The following is a 12,391-nucleotide window of genomic DNA, read 5'->3' as shown; positions in this document are numbered from 1 at the left end:
GAGGCCAGTGAAAGTGAGGGACAAGCCTGTCCCAAGTCTTGTTCTGGCCTAAGTGTCCTGCTAAAGGAATATCATGGGCCAAGGTAAGAAGGAAGCCCCTAAATTGCAGAGGTATAACCAACCTCCTGGTAGCACCAGGCTTGGGGTCTCTAGCCTCTGAATAAAGGAGCCCTTCATCCCAATACACTTTATGGGTACCTTGAGCATTCCCAGCAGCCTCAGCAGCAGCCAGCTGTCTGAGGGGTTCAAGAGAGGGACAGGCTAACTGAGCCTGCCTCAAGTCAGCCCTTGAAGGTCCCCCTGTCCCCAGAAACTCAACCTGATCAGGTTCAAGCTCTTCAGGGACAGTTCCTTCAGGGTCCTCTAGATCAGCTTCCTGGGAAGGCTGATCATCACTCTGAGACAGGGGGGAAGGCACAGCCTTGACCCTCCTGTTCTTCTTCTTGGTAGGTGCTTGGTCCATTGTTCCAGGATCCAAGACCTGAGGTTCAGTAAGGCACTTTTTGGCCTGTGACCTGGTCACAGCAAGGACATGTGATGATATACCTAACATCTCTGCATGAGTCCTGTACTCCACTTCTGACCATAGAGAACTCTCTAGGTCATTGCCCAACAAACATTCTACTGGGAGGTCTGCACTAACCACAACCCTTTTGAGGCCAGTTACCCCTCCCCATGAGAAGTTAACAACTGCCACACTATGTGAAGTAGTGGCATTGCTGGCATTGGTCACCAGGTAGTTCTCACCTGGTATGTACTGTCCAGGGTTCACAAAGCCTGGTGTCACCATAGTGACACTGGCACATGTGTCCCTGTAGGCGTGAGCCACTTTCTCATTAATTAAAGGAGTCTGTCTGTACTTGCCCAGGTTACTGGGGCTCACAGTCAGGGACAAATCAATGTCCCCATCACAGATCAAGACTGCCTGTGTCAGGGTTCTGTCTAAGTCAGAATCTCCTTCAGTTCCCATAGTGATTCCCACTACACCCTTTGTCTGGGGACCAACACTGCTAACAGTTGTACTGGGAGCAGGTGCCTTAGGGGCAACAGTGTTGGGAGCTCCACCCTTTTTGCAATCACTAGTCCAGTGAGTTGTATTTTTGCAATGATTGCACCAGGGTTTCTTTTGACCTTCTTTCTTCTTTTTGGACTGTTGTTGGGACCCACCCTCCTTAGCAGTAGTTTGGGGCCCTGTTGAAGACTTCTGGTCTTTAGATTTCTGATCTCCACCCTTTTGGTCTGTTTTCTTCTGATCACCCCCTTGGCCCTGGTTCTGGTTCTTTTGCTTAACCCTGGTTCTGACCCATTTGTCTGCCTTCTTTCCCAATTCTTGGGGAGAGGTCAGATCAGAGTCAACCAAGTGTTGATGCAGTTGCTGGTTTTGACAGTTATTTAAAATCTGTTCTCTCATCATCAAATTATACAATCCTGTAAAATCAGATACCTTACTTCCCAGCAACCAACCCTCCAAAGCCTTAGTGGCACATTCAACATATTCAGACCAGTCCTGAGTCTGTGTCTTTTGGGTGTCTCTGAACATTAACCTGTACTGTTCAGTGGTTAAGCCTAACCCATCTACCAGAACACTCTTCAGGACTCTGTAGTTTCTGACATCCTCTTCTCTAACAGTGAGGAGTCTGTCGCTGCCTCTTCCTTCAAAGGAGAGCCAGAGGATTGCTGCCCACTGGTCTTCAGGAACCTGCTGTACTTTGCAGGCTCTCTCAAGAGCAGTTATCCATTTGTGGATGTCATCCCCACCTTTGTAGGGGGGCACAACCTTAGACAGGTTCCTATTATCAAAGACCCTATCTTTGTCCTTAGGGACAATGCTGCCACCAGTGGGTATAGACCCACTCTCTCTAGGTTGCCTAGCCTTGTTCAGTTTTTCTTCCATCAGGGCTACCTCTAGCTCCTGCTTCCTGATCCTCAGCTGGGCTTCCTGCATCCTGGCCTCATGTTCCCTCCTCTGAGGGGTGGTCATCCTTTTCCTGGAGTGACCTTGAGAGCCTCTAGAGCCATGGGAAGCATTGGAGTCACCTGAGCGATTCCTTTGCCTCCCAAGCCCTGTGTTAAGTCCACTGGGGAGATCCAATGGGGTAAACCCACTGTCAATCCCCAATAGCCTTAGTTTAGCTGGGCCAAGTATAACACTTGGCACTGGGCTAGTTCTCCCTTCATCATCACTACTTTCTGTATCCTCACCACTTTCCTCCCCTGTAGTATGATTCTCATCTAAGGGATGGCTATTGGAACTGGGTACCTCTGTAGCATCTTCAGAAGGGGGGCCTCCTGTTCCTGACCCTAAGGGGGCTAACTGGGAAGCTTTCCTGAGTTCTCTCTGATTCTCATCATTTTGTAAGAGTTCTCTGAGCTCAGCAGAGGTAGGGTTCTTGGGCTGTTTAAGGCCTCTAAGAGTTGCCAAATGCCTGAGCTCATTCTGGTTAAGGGTAGCAAAGCTGGATGGTGCCCTCTGGGGGTCACTCTCAACAGAGATGGGTACAGTGGACCCCTCTGCCCCGGCCATTGCTCTTAAGTGTGGGTGGATGTGTTGCAATCTACCTACACTTGGGTTTACCTACTAAACCTATCTAGTAGTTGTAGTCAGGGTGTGCTACTCCCTTTGCTCTACAACAACTAAGTTCAGTAGAACTTATGTATATCTAATCTTGTTTTATATGTACCTACAGGTACCTATGTGATCTTTCAATTGGTAACCAAGAGATTACAATGGTAAAACACAGCAAGCTCAAATCCAACCGCTGCTCACCAATGTGAGAAGTTGGCCTGGTATATGATGCTCACTAGTTAAAGTGATCACCTTGTACCATGCCAAGCAACCCTTATGGTGTGGTTGTAAGTCAACCTTTTCGGACTAGCTGCCCTAGTGGTAGCGTAGGCTAAGCAGTCTTTGAGGCTAAACTCGTGAAGCGTGTTAAGCCAGCTGTTTTACCAAATGCAACCCCCTTTTATACCAATGAAAGGACACCACACAGAGATATATTCAAAATATATATGTATTTATTTCTCAAAGTAACCCCTAGTCTCTTTATGAGCACAGGAGCACAAATCGTCAAACAAGATTACAGTAGAATACACAGAAGTTGCACTTTATATGGATAGGCCCTGGTGGCCGCTCAAACCATATACTAAAATAGTGGTATAAGTACCACGAACAGAAAAGGGAAAAGGCCTAGGGCCTCTAGAATCGCTGGGCCTACAAGGAGCTAACTTCAGTTAGTGACCAGGAGGTCCACGGGTGGCGTGTGCAGAGCAAATAGTCACACGCGTGCTCCCATAGGTTTCAATGGGTGCGTAAAAAGTACAAAGTTACTGCAAAGAGGATCTTCCGGATGGACTAGGAACTCAAGATTTGGAACACAGGCACTAGAGATGTATTACTACACTTGGGCACAGGTGTGCCAGCTTTACCTCACCCACAGGAAGCGGGTGCATAGGCCTCGAAGTGCGTCGGGTTTCTTCTATCTGTTCCGTGGAGCTGGAAGACAAAGATGCTGCAGGCGGTCGGTCCGGGAGAGATGCATTGGATCCAAGAGTGGATCGGAGATGTTGAAGACCTGTAAGCAGAGGGGACAGTGTTCACAGTCACTAGCCAGTGACCAGCGTGGCACCAGGTGGGTACCAGGCAATGTCGGGTGCAAACAGGAAGAAAGGTGTAGCTTGTCTCTGCAGCCACGTGGTCCCTGGAGGTCGACGACGTCCAGGAGTCGGTTCACGAGCTGTCCCACGCAGGCTCTCGCTGTTGGCGGTGTCGGCGACTTGATCGAAGCAAACAAGCCTTGGCAAAAGCAATTGTTGTAGGAGATGAAATAAGCTGATGGTTCTGACCAGCAAGGTCAGAAGGACTGCTCCTTTGGAGGGGAGCAAGGGCCAGTCTGGAGCAACCAGACCAGCGGTGTATTTCGTAGAGTTCGTCGCCAAGATGGCTACTAGCCAGCGGGCCAGCAACCGGTTAGGCGCGTCGAGTGGCAAAATGCAGAAGGGCCCCACGCAGATCGTGGAGATGCTGGAGGGCTCACCTTTGGTGCAGATGCTGCTCGGGGGTTGGGCTTCTCAGATCCCAAAGCACAACTTGGAGGGAGCCTCGGTTGTTGCACTTGTCAGCTTGTCGTGGTCGTTTCAAGATGGCTGGCTCCACGTGTCTCGGTGCCTCCACGGGTCTCCTCTTTTCAGGGACTGTGGATCAGGCGGTGAGAGGTCTGGAGGTCCAGGTCTTGTCAGTCTCTGGGCTCGGGCTCCGGCGGGAGGCGGCGGCAAGGCAGACGTTGATTCGCTGGATGGTGCTTGCGTTAGCAAGGTGGTCACTCCCTGACCACAGGGGAGATTGGCTTCAGTCCTCTGTGCAGCAGAGCGTCGAAGTTCCCGTCTTCTTCTTAGTGTTAAGTTGATTCCAGGATGTCTGAAGTCTTAGGACACAGCTCCTACCTTTAAGCGGATTCTAGGGGCCGGACTACCTGCTAGGTCCCTCCCTATGGGTGGGACCAGGAAGGGGGGTGGTTACACCCCCAATCCTTTGTCCAGCTCGCCCCAGGCCCGGGACTGGTGTGCCCCAGGACCGGTTTGAACTGGCATATGCACCGAGGCTCCTTGTGAGCCACAGGCATGTCTGGTTTCTTTCAAGCCCTACCTGACCAATACACAAAATCCTGTCTGGGGTGGTGCACGCACCTCCCCTGGCAGGAAACCCTTTGTCCACACCTCCCAAGCTGGAAGGACTCCCAGCAGCAGGAGGGCAGACTTGTGTCTGTGGTGGCAGCATCCATTTTGTGGAGCTGAGGCTATGTCTGATTTTACCCGGGTTTCAGGTACTGTACATGTCGTGTCCCTCTAGAAGGGTGGAATGCTAACCCCGTCGCCAGAATTGGCGAGGGGTTAGTATTCCAATTCGTATGACACCTTACTCGACATGTTTTGATAAAGCCAAACCAAAGATAGCATTTAACCGCGAGGTTCATAATGCACTTAAGAGTATATGGTATGACGATATCTGGAAACAGTAGAAGGAAGTTGTTCCGACCACTGCAGACAGGCTCAGCTCATGCCAGAGCACCATCTCACATGGAACCAAGCACTCTGCCTTCAGGATTGTTAAGGCCTGCCATAGGAGTGACTTATAGGTTACCTGGTGTCCCATTTAAGGTTAGGTATAGGTATACTACACATTAGTAAGAGGTGATTACACCAACTTACCCCAGCTGAGTGATCAGCCAGTTGTGTCAAATTGTTAGGCCAAGCCTGGGGTGGCATAATACATGCTTCAGCCCTTGGCAGGCCTTGGGTACACCAATGCCCTGGGTACCTAGTGTACACTGGTACAGGGGCTGACAGGGTGATCCACTTCCAATTGGTTATGCACCTAGGGTGCATAGTTTTAATTTAGTAGAGAGAACAGCAGGCTGGGGGTCTGATTGGCAGGCCCACAGCCTCAATATGTCAAAAACCAGTGAAGCAAAAAGCAAAAATTTGGGGTGACCATAGGATAGCAGACCCTACTCTCCTACAGTTGGCATATATTTACAGGACTCAATTCTAACAAGCACTCACCCGACTATCCTTACGCACTCCGTACATAGCATACCATTGATAATGAATGAACGTGCAATTATAAAACTAAAGCGAGTTTCACGCTCGCTGCTGACATCAAGTGGGATGGTATATTTACAAGACTCAATACAAACATTAACTCACCCTACTATCCTTACGCACTCCGTACATAGCATACCCTTGATAATGAATGAACGTGCAATTATAAAACTAAAGCGAGTTTCACGCTCGCTGCTGACATCAAGTGGGATGTTATATTTACAAGACTCAATACTAACAAGAACTCACCCTATTATCCTTACGCACTCCGTACATAGCATATCATTCATAATGAGTGAACGTGCAACTACAAAACTAAAGCGAGGTTCACGCTCGCTGCTCACATCACGCTCGCTGCTCACATCGACTGGGATGGTACATTTACAAGACTCAATACTAACAAGAACTCACCCTACTATCCTTACGCACTCAATACATAGCATACTATTGATAGTGAGTAAACATGCAATTATAAAACTAAAGCGAGTTTCACGCTCTCTGCTGACATCAAGTGGGACGGTATATTTACAAGACTCAATACTAACGAGAACTCACCCGACTATCCTTACGCACTCCATACATAGCATACCATTGATAATGAGTGAACCTGTAATTATAAAACTAAAGCGAGTTTCACGCTCGCTGCTGACATCAAGTGGGATGGTACATTTACAAGACTCAATACTAACAAGAACTCACCCGACTATCCTTACGCACTCCGTACATAGCATATCATTCATAATGAGTGAACGTGCAATTATAAAACTAAAGCGAGGTTCACGCTCGCTGCTCACATCACGCTCGCTGCTCACATCGACTGGGATGGTACATTTACAAGACTCAATACTAACTAGAACTCACCCTACTATCCTTATGCACTCAATACATAGCATACTATTGATAGTGAGTAAACATGCAATTATAAAACTAAAGCGAGTTTCACGCTCTCTGCTGACATCAAGTGGGACGGTATATTTACAAGACTCAATACTAACGAGAACTCACCCGACTATCCTTACGCACTCCGTACATAGCATACCATTGATAATGAGTGAACCTGTAATTATAAAACTAAAGCGAGTTTCACGCTCGCTGCTGACATCAAGTGGGATGGTACATTTACAAGACTCAATACTAACAAGAACTCACCCGACTATCCTTACGCACTCCGTACATAGCATACCATTGATAATGAGTGAACCTGTAATTATAAAACTAAAGCGAGTTTCACGTTCGCTGCTGACATCAAGTGGGATGGTATATTTACAAGACTCAATACTAACAAGAACTCACCCTACTATCCTTACGCACTCAATACATAGCATACCATTGGTAATGAGTGAACGTGCAATTACAAAACGAAAGCGAGTTTCACGCTCGCTGCTGACATCAAGTGCGATGGTATATTACGGCACATATTTCTAACATTAGCTCTGCAAACCCTACGCAGTCGGTACATGACAGAGCATTAATAAAGAATTCCTAAAACCAGAGGTCAAAACTAGATTACAACTGAAAGCGCTGAGCCCATATTCAGTATAACATAAGCAAAGCTTTAACAAATAATGCTTTGTTTTGTGCAGATGCAAAAAACAGCTTAAAGGGCTAACCCATATTTAGTATGGTACACGCATAGCTTAAAATCATGTTTTGTGTTATGCATATGCCGGTGCAATTTGAAACTGAAGCGAGTTTCACGCTCACTGCTCACATCAAGTAGGTTGGCATATATTTACAGGACTCAATTCTAACAAGCACTCACCCTGCTATCCTTACGCACTCAGTACATAGCATACCATTGAGAGTGAGTGAACGTGCAATTATAAAACTGAAGCAAGTTTCAGGCTCGCTGCTGACATCAAGTGGGACGGTATATTTACAAGACTCAATACAAACATTAACTCACCCTGCTATCCATACGCACTCGGTACATAGCATACCATTCAGAGTGAGTGAACGTGCAATTATAAAACTAAAGCGAGTTTCACGCTCGCTGCTGACATCAAGTAGGACGGTATATTTACAAGACTCAATACTAACGAGAACTCACCCGACTATCCTTACGCACTCCGTACATAGCATACCATTGATAATGAGTGAACCTGTAATTATAAAACTAAAGCGAGTTTCACGCTCGCTGCTGACATCAAGTGGGATGTTATATTTACAAGACTCAATACTAACAAGAACTCCCCCTATTATCCTTACGCACTCCGTACATAGCATATCATTCATAATGAGTGAACGTGCAATTATAAAACTAAAGCGAGCTTCACGCTCGCTGCTAACATCAAAAGGGATGGTACATTTACAAGACTCAATACTAACAAGAACTCACCCTACTATCCTTACGCACTCAATACATAGCATACTATTGATAGTGAGTAAACATGCAATTATAAAACTAAAGCGAGTTTCACGCTCTCTGCTGACATCAAGTGGGACGGTATATTTACAAGACTCAATACTAACGAGAACTCACCCTACTATCCTTACGCACTTGGTACACAGCATACCATTCAGAGTGAGTGAACGTGCAATTATAAAACTAAAGCGAGTTTCACACTCGCTGCTGACATCAAGTGGGATGGTACATTTACAAGACTCAATACTAACAAGAACTCACCCGACTATCCTTACGCACTCCGTACATAGCATACCATTGATAATGAGTGAACCTGTAATTATAAAACTAAAGCGAGTTTCACGCTCGCTGCTGACATCAAGTGGGATGGTATATTTACAAGACGCAATACTAACAAGAACTCACCCTACTATCCTTACGCACTCCGTACATAGCATACCCTTGATAATGAGTGAACGTGCAATTATAAAACTAAAGCGAGTTTCACGCTAGCTGCTGACATCAAGTGGGATGTTATATTTACAAGACTCAATACTAACAAGAACTCACCCTATTATCCTTACGCACTCTGTACATAGCATATCATTCATAATGAGTGAACGTGCAATTATAAAACTAAAGCGAGGTTCACGCTCGCTGCTCACATCACGCTCGCTGCTCACATCAACTGGGATGGTACATTTAAAAGACTCAATGCTAACAAGAACTCACCCTACTATCCTTACGCACTCAATACATAGCATACTATTGATAGTGAGTAAACATGCAATTATAAAACTAAAGCGAGTTTCACGCTCTCTGCTGACATCAAGTGGGACGGTATATTTACAAGACTCAATACTAACGAGAACTCACCCTACTATCCTTACGCACTCGGTACATAGCATACCATTCAGAGTGAGTGAACGTGCAATTATAAAACTAAAGCGAGTTTCACACTCGCTGCTGACATTAAGTGGGATGGTACATTTACAAGACTCAATACTAACAAGAACTCACCCGACTATCCTTACGCACTCCGTACATAGCATACCATTGATAATGAGTGAACCTGTAATTATAAAACTAAAGCGAGTTTCACGCTCGCTGCTGACATCAAGTGGGATGGTATATTTACAAGACTCAATACTAACAAGAACTCACCCTACTATCCTTACGCACTCAATACATAGCATACCATTGTTAATGAGTGAACGTGCAATTACAAAACGAAAGCGAGTTTCACGCTCGCTGCTGACATCAAGTGCGATGGTATATTACGGCACATATTTCTAACATTAGCTCTGCAAACCCTACGCAGTCGGTACATGACAGAGCATTAATAAAGAATTCCTAAAACCAGAGGTCAAAACTAGATTACAACTGAAAGCGCTGAGCCCATATTCAGTATAACATAAGCAAAGCTTTAACAAATAATGCTTTGTTTTGTGCAGATGCAAAAAACAGCTTAAAGGGCTAACCCATATTTAGTATAGTACACGCATAGCTTAAAATAATGTTTCGTGTTATGCATATGCCTGTGCAATTTGAAACTGAAGCGAGTTTCACGCTCACTGCTCACATCAAGTAGGTTGGCATATATTTACAGGACTCAATTCTAACAGGCACTCACCCTGCTATCCTTACGCACTCAGTAGATAGCATACCATTGAGAGTGAGTGAACGTGCAATTATAAAACTGAAGCAAGTTTCAGGCTCGCTGCTGACATCAAGTGGGATGGTATATTTACAAGACTCAATACAAACATTAACTCACCCTGCTATCCATACGCACTCGGTACATAGCATACCATTCAGAGTGAGTGAACGTGCAATTATAAAACTAAAGCGAGTTTCACGCTCGCTGCTGACATCAAGGGGACGGTACGTTTACAGGACTCAATACTAACAAGAACTCACTCTACTATCCTTACGCACTCCGTACATAGCATATCATTGATAATGAGTGAATGTGCAATTATAAAACTAAAGCGAGTTTCACGCTTGCTGCTGACATCAAGCGGGATGGTATATTTACAACACTCAATACTAACAAGAACTCACCCTACTATCCTTACGCACTCAATACATAGCATACCATTGATAGTGAGTGAACATGCAATTATAAAACTGAAGTAAGTTCCACGCTTGCTTATGACATCAAGTGTAATTGTATATTTACAGGACTTAATTCAGACATTAAATCACCCTGCTATCGTTACAAAGTCAGGACATGGCGTGCCATTTGTTATAAATTTATAAAGAGACAGGGAAGAACTGTAAAACTGCATAAAGTGCTGCACCTATGTACACAATAACACTAGTGTTTTCTACCTGCGTCCATACAACACCCAAGCAGCCACTTCGCATTCTATGTCAGGACCGGAGGCTCCGATTATGCTTCTCATTTCTTTACTAGAAATTCGCTCAGCAGCCAATCATATTACAGTATAACAAAAAAACTACAATACCCATGAACCCAATGGGTATGACGAAGTAACCATAGAGTATGCACATATAAATAGTCAGCCAGGGAATGTCACATCCTCTTTCTTTGCTGCTCCGCAGCCAGTTAAGTGCATTTCTCTTTATCTTTATCGCTATTTGTTTATTTATTTATACCGCTTGTTTGGTATTGTTGTTCGCTGCATTCTGCATTGGTTGCTCTTCTTAGCGCTGTGCGCCGCTGGCGGTCCTTGTTACGCTGTTGGGGTTTTTTCTTCTTGGCTGGTTATCGGACCCGTCGTTGCAGGGAGCGCGTGTCTGCCTCCCCGGTTCGGGCGCTCTGCGCCCGCGTCTTTTTTCAGTGGAGCGGGAGTAATTTAAGGGGCTGAAAGTCTACGCGCGTGTCGCGTAGGTCTTTCCTCGTTTGATTTCAGGCGGCCGTTACCGCGCATGCGCGGCGGCCATTTTTTCTTGGGAAAAACTTTCGGTTTCCTCAAGAGTTCAGCGCGAGAGCAGCGCTTCATTTGCTCATGCCCACTGCCTGATTTCTCTTGCCCCTGTTGACGCCCTGCTGCAGGTTTGAAGCAGTTGGGGTTGTAAAATTTTGCATAGGCTTTGCCTAGAGTGGCTTTCATTTGGCAAGTCCTCCCTCCACATTTAAATAATTCATATTTCAGGTTCATATTTTGACCTGTTTGTTTAAACTTGCCTTCGGGGTTTGTGCCGCTCCCCCTTTATTGTGCTTGGCATACCAGATTTACTGTTGTTTTTCCTTCCTCTTGTGGGCATTATTTGCGCCAGGTTCTGCCATGGCTGATTATTATGAGGAAGACGACTACTATTATGATTATGAAGATGAGGACGCCTCTGGCTCTATGGAACAGGACTTGGTAGAGGCTTTGGATTTAGGTGTACAGTCCTCTGTGAATAAAGCGCTGGTCCGCGCTATTACACCTCTAAAACGTCATTTATCGCACTATGCTGTGCAACAGGGTTGGTTGCCCTCGTCCTCTAAGTCTTCGAAATCTTCTCAGTCCTCCAAGTCCTCTAAATCTTCTAAATTGACTAATCCTCACAGGTCAGATTTTGTAAAGCTGGCTAAGGCCCTTTCCTCTGAACATTCTTATGGTCAACCTCCTAAGGAGCCTTCCTCTCCTTCAGTTCATCCAACAGACGATGACGGTACCTCTCCATCTTCTTCAGACCAGGGGGTTTCTTCTCCTCCTCCTCGTAAAAAGGCTCGCAAGGAGCATTTTGTTGATGCGCCGTCGCATCCCCAGGTTCTCACGTTTGAACCTTCAGATATCATTCATCCCAATTCCTCCTCTTGGCTCCCGTCTCCTGAGGTGGCGGAGTACGTCCAGACGCATATTCGTCAACCTTTTGACAAGGAGGTGCGTTCCCGTCTTCGCTCTGAATGTCCCCATCCTGACTTGGCTGATAAATTAGCAGACACCCCTGAGGTGGATCCCACTATGGTGACATACCTTAAAAAATATGCCAAGGACCCTAAAAGGGGCATTGACAGAGCATGGCGCTCTTGTCAAGATAAACTTTTGGATTTATTGGGACCCCTCACCAAAATTTTGGATTTAGGTTATCGGGCCAAGGAGTCTTCATCTGCCATTGACCCGGATGACCTTATTGGTTGGGCTCAAAGGGCAGTTTGTCAATTGGGTAACGCCAATTGTGCTATGTCTTCGGAACGTAGGCGTTCTATTTTACTGAAGTTGGACCCAAAATTGGCCGAACTTTCTACTTCTGAATCTGGTCCTTTGGCACAGGGTTTGTTGTTTGGACAGTCTTTTCTCAAAGAACTCACTAAATTTGTGGCCACTTTTAGTGGTCTTGATAAGGCGCAAGCATCGATCAGACGGGCTTTTCGCCCGGTTTTTGGAAGGGCCGGTCGATATAGGGGACGATCGTCCGGCCGAGGTCATAACCAATCTAACCAACGTGGTTTCCAGTCCCACCGTGGAGGAGGTCAGGACCCCAACTACT

Source organism: Triturus cristatus, chromosome 7, assembly GCF_964204655.1.
Source record: "Triturus cristatus chromosome 7, aTriCri1.1, whole genome shotgun sequence".
Classification (NCBI taxonomy): domain Eukaryota; kingdom Metazoa; phylum Chordata; class Amphibia; order Caudata; family Salamandridae; genus Triturus; species Triturus cristatus.
This window is presented reverse-complemented; position numbering follows the sequence as displayed.